Here is an 11,793-nt window from a genome sequence, read left to right on the forward strand (position 1 = left end):
AAGGCTCTAGTGCAGTGCTTTTACGAGAACCCCCTGACTTCTGTACAAGCTGAAAATATTCTCACTGTCATCAGAACAAAGATTTCAGTCCCCAGGGATGTTTTATGAAAGAAAAGAAGCAGCTGTACAAACATTCCTGCCAAAATAATCAAGAAAACATAACTATCAGTAATTGGAGTACATGGCTGTATATTTTGCACCCTGAGAACCACAGGGAATCAAAATAAGAGCAACAGCTGTGGAAGAAGCCATTAAATCATAAGGGAAATAGAAAAGGACAGCAAGACACTCCATGATAAAGATTTTTATTAATTTTGAGGTATGCCTTTGTGCCCTCTGAGACAGAGGTCAGGCTGCTCATCACCTCAGCAAATTAAAAATCAGCAACGTCATTTGGGTACCAAACCAAGCAATGATAAATGTTCTTCCCACACCTATGCACAAGGTGTGGCACTCTGATCTTTCATCAAATCTCTGTTTGCAGGAAAACAGCTTGCTAGGTAAAGATACTGCCTAGCAAGAGCCTTTCATAATGACCACTCTACATCTGGCTGGGTTACCCAGGAAATTTCCTCCAATGAATAATCCTTCCTGTCTGAAGTTGGCATGTTTTGTATAATTCTGCAGACACTGCAGGGTGCTCAAGGACAGAATATTGGCCTGATTATACCACCCTCCCTCCTCAGACATAATGCAGAATTTTCAGTCAGGATGTTGCAGCTGTTCCACCGCTGTGCATTGCAGTGTTATGCAACAATTAAGGCCAGGAAATGGAGATTACTTCATACCTAGTGTGGAGTGGGTGATGACTTTTAAATATCCTCAGAAGTAAAGTTTTAATTTACAATTAAACAATAAGCAAATAAACACATGAAGCAACAGCGCTGAAATCAAGCAGGAAGTATCTTAATGATTTTCAAATATGAAGAACTGAAAGTACAGTCTAACATCAAATCACAGTAACACATGGAACATGAATTAACCAGAGCTGAGTTTACCAGAAATATTTCACCTATTGGGTCGTACAGAAGATGCCCCACAGGCAGTGAGAGCTACTTGATCCAAACACACAGTACACTGATGGGAAACAAACCATAAAGAATTAAACAATAAAATGCTTTGCTATGCATGAGCTCTGTTCTGAAATCAGAAATTGACAGATATATAATAAATAAACCATTGCAAAAAGACCTATTTACTAGATAGAGATATATTGCAAAATCTTATTTTTAAAGATGAGCTAGTTAGAAAAACCATGAAAAATTAATCGTGTTAATGTCTAAGAAGAATGCCCTGCAGTTGTATCTCAGGAAAAACTCCAGTAGATGCTTCTGTGGAAAAACAATGTTCTAATGCTAAAAAGCAAATGCAATAAACCTCAGGGAATCCAGTTATTTTTAATTAGTCATGCTAATTAGGATAGTGAAAGCCTCAAAAGTGAAGATGATAACAAAAGCTTAGCATTGCCAGCTGCCTATCTTCTGATAGAAGACAACTGAGACTACACTGGCACTTGTGCAATTGCTGGAATACTGAACAGCCAGCAGCAGTGAGTGTAGTGCAAGATACTCTGCCTTTTTGTGGTTGTTGTTCATTTCTTAACAGGAACATTTGACCCTGCAGTATCAGATCTATCAGATTCACCCAAGCTCCTGACATTCTGGTCTGCCCTGCGACAGCCAGTATTACAGAGCAGATTTCAGTAGCTGTGCAACTCACTGTTCCTTTTGTACACACAACTACAGGAGAGTTAGGGGATTAAATTGACTCCCTTCCAACAATTATTGAAGCATGAGATTTCACTCTCCTTATTTACCTGTATTCTATGAACAAAAAATACCATTAGTGCTCAGAAAATTAGTCTATTTTAAAAAGCCAGCATTTTAAAACTGGGAATTTCTGTGGCATTACATTTCACCAACCATGGGCAACATAAATATTTTCAGTTCCAAATATATTAAAACCCCACCACTCAGTGCTTTTTGTGTTATAAAATTAAATTTAACATAGGCAACAATCTCTACTATTGGGATGTCTCTTTCAACCATTTTTCCAGTTCTGATAGAGTTGTAAATAATTCTCCCACACGTCAAACGCACAGTATCAGTGAAGTGTCAGATCAGAAAGATAACCACTGTCAACACTGCTAGCAAACATCTTGCCAATCATCTAGCAAGTATTTCCTCATTTTTGTTCTGCATAGGGTTAGATATGCAGGCAGAGTAGATGGTGCAACCTGTCATTAGAAGCTCTGCTGGGAAGAGGCTGAATCCAACAAACCTCCTCTTCCTCCTCTTCCCTATCTACATGTTGGAACACAAAACCTTTACCCTCAGTCTCCTCAGCTTTGTCCTCAGCATCAGAATATGAGACACACTCAAACTCTACCATGGCTGGAAACTGAATTGTTCAGTAACTAGAGCCAAATGTTCACCTTTCCGCATCAGCTGTGTGCATGATGCAGCCTGGTCAAAGAGAAATACCTTCAGTTTGAAAATCTAAAAGCTGCTTGAGCACTGACTATACTGTCAAGATAATGTATTGAGGTACATATTTAGTACTGAATATGCTTGCCAAGATAAATACTAAGACATCCTGCATGGTTTTGGAGTGGAGTAGTGCCTGAAAGAAAATAGCAAACTGCAGTGGTATCAGATGCATATTTAGATCTGATTCAGTACATGTGAAATTTCCTCCTTTGCTGTTCTGTTTGTAGGAATTTTAATTTTGTCCAAGTGTTAACTCACCTGAGTTTAGGTTTTAATGACTTCTGTAAACTTGAAAAAATATTATTTGAGTTATCCATTATGACTTAAAAATCCTTTTCAAAACAGCATCTGGCATCCTCAGAGATCATCAAGCCCAAGAAAAATTGTGTATCAGCAGGCAAGACAGATCAGATGTGGAGCAAGAACAGCATCTCTTTAGGTACAAGCTGTTTAAAATTCTTTATGGCTTTTTTGTTTGTTTGCAGGGGTTTTTAAGTGCTTAATATCATCTAACTTCCATATTTGTCCTTATTTGACAATATAAATACATAGGAAACATAGAATTCTGCAATATAAAGAAGTGCTGCTAACAACAAATAGAATATGCAGGATTATTATCTAATAGAGTAGGCTTATGTGCATACATATAAACTTGTATTTCTGTATTCACAAACTTCCACACAATTAAATTTATACAGATGAGATCTGAAATTTTATTAAATCTAATCAAAATCCCCCAGCAGCAAGATGTTCAAGACTGTGCTGCTTAAATTCTCTGCAAGAAGAATGCAATAACCCAAATAGTTCTTCACCAGGTAAACCTTGCTCATCTTGCTTTGTAATCAAGTCATTTGATTCAAATTATCTACAGGAGGAAAGCAGCAGAAATTACCTTTGCAGAGTACTATTCATTTAAACAAGCAAGATGCACATCACATATCCAAGTTCTTCTGTAATAAGGTGATAATGACTTTGTTACAGTTTAAAATACTAAATACATGAGTAAACAAAAAATAAATGCTTTTTATTGTTCTTACTCAGAACAAGAAATGCATTTCATTTCCCAGTGTCATCTCTGAAGAAAATTTTCCAATTTTTCAGCCATTCAAATAATATATTTTATTCTGCAAGGTGTTAGCTGTTTTATTAGGAAGATAAAGGCAGAGGACTGATGGAGGAAGCACACAGTCTGCTGCAGTCTAGTTTAGTGCATGATTGAAAACAAGCCTGGCAAAGTCTCCTGGCAACACTTTGTGGAAAACACAGTAAACAAATAAGTGTAAGTTACATGAACAGTAACTGAATGCTAAAGCCTTCATTTCTTAGCCAAAAATACTTCCAATGCCTCTATGTGCAGCTGAGGAGCTGCTGCATCCATTTCAGTAGCAAACAATATTTGTTAGGCTGTATTCAGTGGATATAACAGAGGATTAAAATTCAATTAAATACTTCAGACAAAAAGTAAAATTAAAAAATAAAAAGAGCAATTATTGTCTTCCTCTGATTTTACAGAGCTCATGATCTCCTTCTAGTTAATACAATTTTTAATCAGATATTAATGTAATCTCTGCAGTCACTGGGTAAATAATAGGGCAAATCTGATAGTTGCAAGGACTATGAAGCCTCTTCAGCAAGTGTTGGCCAAACCTGCTCTGCTTTAATTGTGCTGATTACTGTATAAATTCTAGAACAGTTGTGACAGGTTTATCACTTTAACTCTGCTTATCATTAAGGCAAGCACAGCCTGTGACGCCACTGTTCAGGGGCTCAGGGTTTTCTCCTACAGGAACAGAGAATTCAAGAACCCCTGCAGTCAAATCTTAACCATACTCTGTGTCTAAGAGTTGCTTTAAATTTTGAATTGTCTTTTGAGCTCTGAACACTGTCCATAAGAGGATTTTGACCAATTCATTATCTCCTGGATAATAATTTTTCAAGATTTCATTGAAAGTGAGACAGCAGACAAGGCTAAGAAGATACAAAGAAAGTAAACAATAGATGCCTGTTTTCCCTTCTTTAGGGAGAAATTTCCTCCTTTTGGACTGGAATAATTCCAGAAATGTATGTTCCTTCACTACAATTTATTGTCATGCCTCTCTGTTTGTTCTGGTCTGGAGAGAATCAAATGTAGTTACATCTTGTCCATGTTGCTAGCAATTTTACCATTTTACTAATGGCCACTCAATTTTCCTCCTTTATGCCATGTAAACTGATGCTGACAGGACTGCCACTTCCACCAATTGAGACCTATAAGCAACCTCTAAGCAAAATTTTGCAAAGCTTGTTTATTGTAAATTCAGTATTTTTATTTCTGACTTTCACTGCTAAGCAAGGTCTCTACTTCTCAGTAAGTCTGTCAAGTTACACTGACAGTGTCATATTTATAGCCTTGTAAAAAGGTTTTAAAAGTTTGCTTTAACACTATTTACTGAACTTACATTGTGTGTAGGATGAGATGTTAACTTACAAGTATCTAGTGCCAGTTTGGGGTTGTTTTGTTTTCCAGACAGCTACTGTACTGATTTCTGAAGTGCTACATACCAGTACCATTTCCAAAGAAATGTCAGAATATTAATACAAAGGATGTTACTCAAATGCTCAATGTTAAAAATTTGTATTATTTTATCTAGGTAGAAGGCTCTACCCTCTCACATGTGATAATGTATGTCAGTGGCAGAAAGACCTTAATTCTATTACCTAAATTACTGTTAAATTCAGAGCCATGGGCAAAGTTTTGCTAAGTATTCAACAATTAAAATACATACCAGGAATTCTGCAATGATACCTCTCCCTTCCTTGTGGTTATTCTTGCTCCAAATGATGAATTAACATTTTGAAAATCAGCACTGAGAATACCAGGAATGCAGGCAGCATTACTGCATTTTAAGTAACTATACCAGACACAGATATGGCAAACATTCAAAGCCCATCAGCATTTTCCTTGCTGGTTTCTCCATTCTAGTGGCTCCTCCTTGAAAGAGGAAGAAATCTTTTGAGGGCTATTACACTTCCTAAAACTTGAGATTCTTACACCTCACAGTAATTACAGCCTACCCTTTTGTACTGCCATAGACCTTTCTTCCTTAATTGCAACAGCTGTACTTATTCCAAAAACTGTGTTAAAGTGGGAAAGGGTATAGGATCAGTGATGGTGTTTCACAGGAGAGTATTTGGGAAAACAGTTACATCTTAGTGATGTTTAGACTTCAAATTAGATGAAAATCATTGTAAAGCTTAAGGCACAGCAACTTGCAACCAGGGAATTTTGCCTTTTTAAATTTTAAGTCAACATGACAAATAGAAATGTTTTGTGCTGTGATAACACAAAATAAATGTTTCTGTGAGCTTTTCTGTCAGAGGTCACTTAGTAGTGCAGTGTTTAGTCTGCTGCTCCACGAGAACTTGGTCAAAATATTTTCTTTCCAGCTACTGAGATGAAAGGTCTAGATTGCCAAGCAAGAATTGCTTGGCTTTTAAATGGAGGTTTAAAACAGTCAACATTAAAACTGTGATAAAATTAAAATAGATACACATTTGTCATTTAGTGCAGTGAATATTTCTGCAATGAGTAGCTTCCTGACTGTGACCTCCTAAAGCAAGAAAAGCTCAATTTTAAATATGGAAATAGAAATAGTAATTTAAACATGGAAATGCTAATGTTCATAGGTGGAACATGAACAAAAGCCAGGACCTCCAAGTTCAGTTCCTCACCCTGAAAACTCACACAGCTTTGGCTTAGATTCCTCTCTGTATTCATTGATCTCAGCTGGGCATTTTGAGTTCCATGGACCTGAAAGCACTAAGTATCCCATTCACCACAAAAGAATGGTGAACAAGTACAACCCTTAAGACTGAAAGTTCTACCAAGGGTTCAATTTCTTTGGGTCCCAGGTTGTTTTGCCATGTGTGCAGCCTTATTTGTACCAAAACTTTGAGTAGAGAGAAGAAAAATGAAAAGAAAACTGGAGAGGAATAAGGACAGTGGGTAATGGCATAAATGGAAAGGCCTCAGAGCAGCCTAAGACAGAAAGAATGAAGTTTAAAATAAATGAAGGCAAATAAGCTGTTTGATAACATGGCCTCTGACACATTAGAATTTGAAAACCTTAGTGTTTCTTTTCAAATAACTCCCATCTCCAAACCTGGAAAAACAATCTCTCTGGTGGCTCTCTTTGCCCAGTAGCAGGAGCTAAGTCCAAATGCATGTGACAGTGAGAGCAAAGGCACAAAAAGCACATGAGAGCTACACATTTAACAAAACAACCCAGGCAAGATCCTAATGCAGCCGGGCATCTCAGAGCAAAGATCCTTACCTTCCCTCCTGCCTCAGAGAGCCTTACAAAGGAATTGTGCATTTCCCCTTTGTCCAGCCTGCTCAGACATGTTGTGTTCTGCCCAAGCCCTCACTGAGGTGTCTGTTGTGTGCTTGATGGGGCTGCAACCTATCTCAGCTGAAATTACCAATCTCCTGATTCCAGAAGACCCATATCATGGGAGCAAAAGCAGGCTGCCACTTCCCTGCCTTCAGCCCATCCTGCTCAGGCCTGCCTGCTCCTCCAAAACAATCTTATCTCTGGAGTTTATCTTCCAGAAGATATCAGTTGTACATAGTATTAAACCCAGTACTTACTGTCATGGAGGCACTCCCAACAGGAAAGAGAAGCAAGCCCATAATTATCCCTCCAGTCTTCTCCAGACTTCTAATGCAGCTTCCAAAAAGCACCTACTGGGCAGTGCTACTGGGTAGTACTACTGCTGGGCAGTAAGTCTTCACTTGAGTGACTTCTTGACTCTTCACTCAGAGTGTTTGGTGCAGTTCTCTTTCCCTTTCCTCATTAGGCAGAAATATTGGCACTAATCTGATTTTATATCAAGATGCCCAACCCAAGATGATCCAAATGAGGCATCTGTCTATCCAGAGTTCCTGAGCAGTTCTAAGCCTGTCACACACCTGCTCTTTGGTGGCACCAACAGAAGAGCTTCCAGCATCCAGGCACCAGGCTCCCATCTTCATACTGCAAAGAAAATGGTTGTTTTGTAAGACACAGCACTTGATTTTTTAAGATCCCTGAATATTCCACTGCTCAAAATGTGTATCTGGAATTCTGATCCCATATTCAAAGTGGTTACTGCAGTAAACCTGTGCATTGGTTATTCAGAGCATGTGAGGGACTGCCCTGCAAGACACACCACCAAATCTCACAGTTCTGCATTTCCAAGTGAAAGTAACACTAACATAAACTTACCTCTCTTCTAAAGTCTAACAAAGTGCACAACTAATTGTTCTGCACTAAGGAAAAAAAAATAAATTAAAGGTCAAATTGTCTTCTCAACTAGAGCAACATAAGACCTTGAGAAAGGCTCTCATTAGAGCTACTTCAGTTTTACATTGAAGAACACAGTGAACTCATAAAAGTCTATTTTTAAATCCTCCCTTACTTAAATCATCAGATAAAAGACTGCTGGGAGTATTTTACAAATAAGGTGTTCAGCACTTTTAGAAGCTTTGAGGTGTGCAATCAGATTGTAAAAACTAATGAGAGACTGAGGATAGTTCTCAGCTATTTTGACAACAACCCTAAAATCTTCCATGTGAAAGTGATGAAATTAATTCTGCTTTTAATTAGAAAATTAATAATTTAATGCTTGTGACCTACACAGAATTTTTGTGGAAATGAGTTCTCAGATTGCATTAACAGTGTATCAGAAGTGCTGAAAAAACTGACTGTACTTCAAGACCATAAAAGTGCTCAGACTTCTTGTTTTACTTGCAGTTGCAGGACTTTTAAAGCAGAATGATTATAGGTTTTGCAAGGTTTCTTGTGTCATTGACAATCTAGGTACTTAACCTAAGGGAACAAACCACAACTTTGCCTAGATTCCAGTGTATAGCCAGATCCCTGGCTGTGTAAGTTAACCTAAGTCCCTTCAAATCCTGCTGTCTCAGACAAATTAGCAGAAGGATTACCATAAAGAAACCCAACTCATTTCAACAATTTCAATTTTCTTAGACTGACAGAAATTAGAAAATTATTAAAATATAGGTTCAACTGTGAAATTAACACAGAGATTGAAGGTACATCTCAGAATCCACTTATGATGATACAATGTCTGAATACAAAACAACCCAGGACCGGAACTGAAGGTGCTCCAAAACAGACACAAACCTATATAAATGCAATATCCTCTGACTGTGTTATCTCCTTTCAGAGACCTCACCCACCTGTCTTACATGGCTGGCCCCACTCTTTCCCTCCCTGACTGTTTCTGAGCAGCACAGCTGCAGCTTGCTCTCTTGTGGCCAACATTAGAGCTACAATAGTCCTGGTGCTATTCCCCTCCAAGGACATCTCTGTGTCTGGTTCTTCTAGAGCATGAGGAGCTTCCTCAGAGTGCAGTCACTCACTGCTGAACCTCACACTGGAACCCACAACTGATTATGGTGGCTGAACATGTTTCCAGCATGAACAGACCTAAACCCACAATCGATTATCATAGCTGAACACGTTTCCAAGTGTCAGCTGACAGACACAGAATTGAGTGCATGTGGATTTGCAGCCCACACAAAAACCAGGGGAACTTGGGGGCTGTATCAGTCCTACCTGTGCCTCTCACAGCTGTGAAATCCTCTGACACAAATGTACTGCCAACATCATGAGCAGAGGCCTTCAGGACTTGACAGTGTTGTCCCAAGGATGGCTTCACCTCCTCAGTGTGGTTCAACAGCAGCCTTTGGGAGCTTGAGCTTGGTTATTTAAAGGTTACTGTTTTGGCCATGCATTTGCTAACAGGTCACAGCAACTTCAGAGACTTTCTGGCATCAGTAACTACTTGTGGCTTTCAGCTATTTATACTACTTGTTGGGTAATTTGTGTTATTTTTATATTTTTAGAGATGCCAGATACTGAGAAGGTGAGGGCTTTAAAGACTGAAATACTCCTTGATATTTTATTAACATTGTGTCAGACATTATTAACATCCAGAAACAGTTTTATGTTACTAAAAGAAAAATAGTTAAGAGCACTAGAGGTGTTCTCAGACACACAGACAGAAGCAGGATGACCAGAGATGTGTCACTGAATGACATTTCCCACTTAGCTGTCAGCTGTAATTTCAGGAGTGATCTTGTCACAGGAATTCATTCATTTTTAAAGGATCAAAAGCCCCCTCTATATCAGTAGAAGAATCATCAATTTGTGGTAAGACTAGAAGTTAAACCCATTCCACCTTTTCTATTATGCCTCAAAACCATTACCATCACTCTTCTGAAACAATTAATAACACTGAGTGATGGGGTTTTGATAAACATTAACTGCATTTATTACTGAACATAAAAAGGATAATCAGTACAGAAATTATACTTTGACTACTGGGTTACTTGATCATCAACCTTTGTAACATATGAACAACAAATAAAACCTGGGCAGCAGAGGGTTGGGAGTTCCTCAGATTAAACACATTACTCACCAGAACAGCAGTGCCAAACCACAAAGCACACTGAGCAACAGCACCAAAACTGATCTGTGTGACCCAGATATGTCTACTTCTTCTAGAAGTTGAGGCACAAGCCCCAGAACTACCCCATCCCCTGGGAAACAACTCCCAAAATCACAGCAGTGTTGAAGTGAGGGGAGAACGACCATCCTATAATGCATCGAACTCCAATTTATTGATCGATCAGTCACTTTAAATAACAGTGTTAATTAACTTCATGCATATTCCAAAATCCAGGTTTACGATAGGCTAACAGAGAAAACTCTAACCACTCCTTTTGTTTTACAATACCGCTGATTGTTTACACAAAATAAAACCAGTGTTCCCACTGTGATATGAAAGGTTCCCAAAACTTCCACATCTGTTCCCAGGGTGCCATCTTTTCCCAGAGAGGGTGTTTGCTTGTTATGGGAAGACTGCCTGAGAACCTTATTGTTTATAGAGTGATGCCTGAGAGAGTCTAATTGTTTATAGTAATCAGGCTGGGAACTGCTTTTGGAACTGCTTCGCAACTGCCTTTTACTTTTCTCTCAATTGCATGGCTTCATGGCCTTTTTCTTTAAGCCATGCTTGAACTAAACTCCCGACACAGCAGCACTGGGCACTGCTGAGAAAAACAGAGCAGCTCCTCAGCTGTCCCAGCACACAGCCCCACACCCAGCCATGGTGGGGCAAGGCTGGAGGCACAAGTGTGGGTTAAAGTGGACAGAAGGGCAAGACTGACCTTTTAGGCAAGTGTAACCTCAGTTTCTCTCTCTGTTAAAAGCAAATAAGCACAGCTTTTGCAAGTAAGTGTATTGCCAAATATTCTTCTAGCCAAATTGTCTTCCTTCATCCTTCTGCTAGGAGGCAAAATCCTTGCTCTTCCTACACTGCTGCCAAAAGTTTTGATCAACATCACAGACATCCCAACCAAGCTCACGGATACAACCAAGGTGCAATCTTGGTCACAAACTCTAAGTATTATAAAAATATATAATATATATGATTATGTGTGATTAAAGCAAAAAACCACTCCTACCTCTCTTACTAAACCTGCAGATATTTCAAATGGTTCATGAAGATTTGAACTATATTTGCACCGCAGTCAGTACCAGGAGGACCACAAGTGGGATAGAAATCACATAAAATCCTACAACTGAGCAATTGGTAGCAATTGGTCTGTGAGTTTGGATTACTCTTGCGCGCTTAGAATAATTATGCAATGTTTAGAAAGAAGGAGAGGGATAAAAATGAGACAATTATGTATTTTTTAAGACGGTAGACATATGCATCACTATGACACATCTATAGTAGAATGGAAGAGACAAATGTTAGGATCATCTTAGGTGGATAGTCTTAAACATACATCTTGTATAATAATAAAATCATAGAATCCTGGAATGCTGTGGGTTGGAAGGGACCTTAAAAATTATCTCATTTCAACCCCCTACCATGGTCTGAGAGCCCTGTGTAGCCTGGCCTTGAACACTTGCAAGGATGGAGCTGCCTCAGGTTCTCTGCAAGTGTCTCACATCCTCTGTGTAGACAATTTCCATCAAGTATCTGATCTAAACCTGCCCTCTGTCAATGTGAATACATTCTCCCTTGTCCTGTCACTACATGCCCCTCTAAAAAGTCCCTGTCTACCTTTCTTGTAGGAACATGTCCTAATGATGAACAAAATGAAATATATGATCCTAATATCTGTAAATAGTGTATGATTCATATCTCTTCTGGAATACCTTTAAGCAAACTGCTTAAGGGGGTTTGAGAACCCTCTGCACGACAGCAGCTCGGGGTCGCACCACACCAAGCCGACACACTCCAC

Source organism: Ammospiza nelsoni, chromosome 7 (assembly GCF_027579445.1).
Source record: "Ammospiza nelsoni isolate bAmmNel1 chromosome 7, bAmmNel1.pri, whole genome shotgun sequence".
Lineage (NCBI taxonomy): Eukaryota > Metazoa > Chordata > Aves > Passeriformes > Passerellidae > Ammospiza > Ammospiza nelsoni.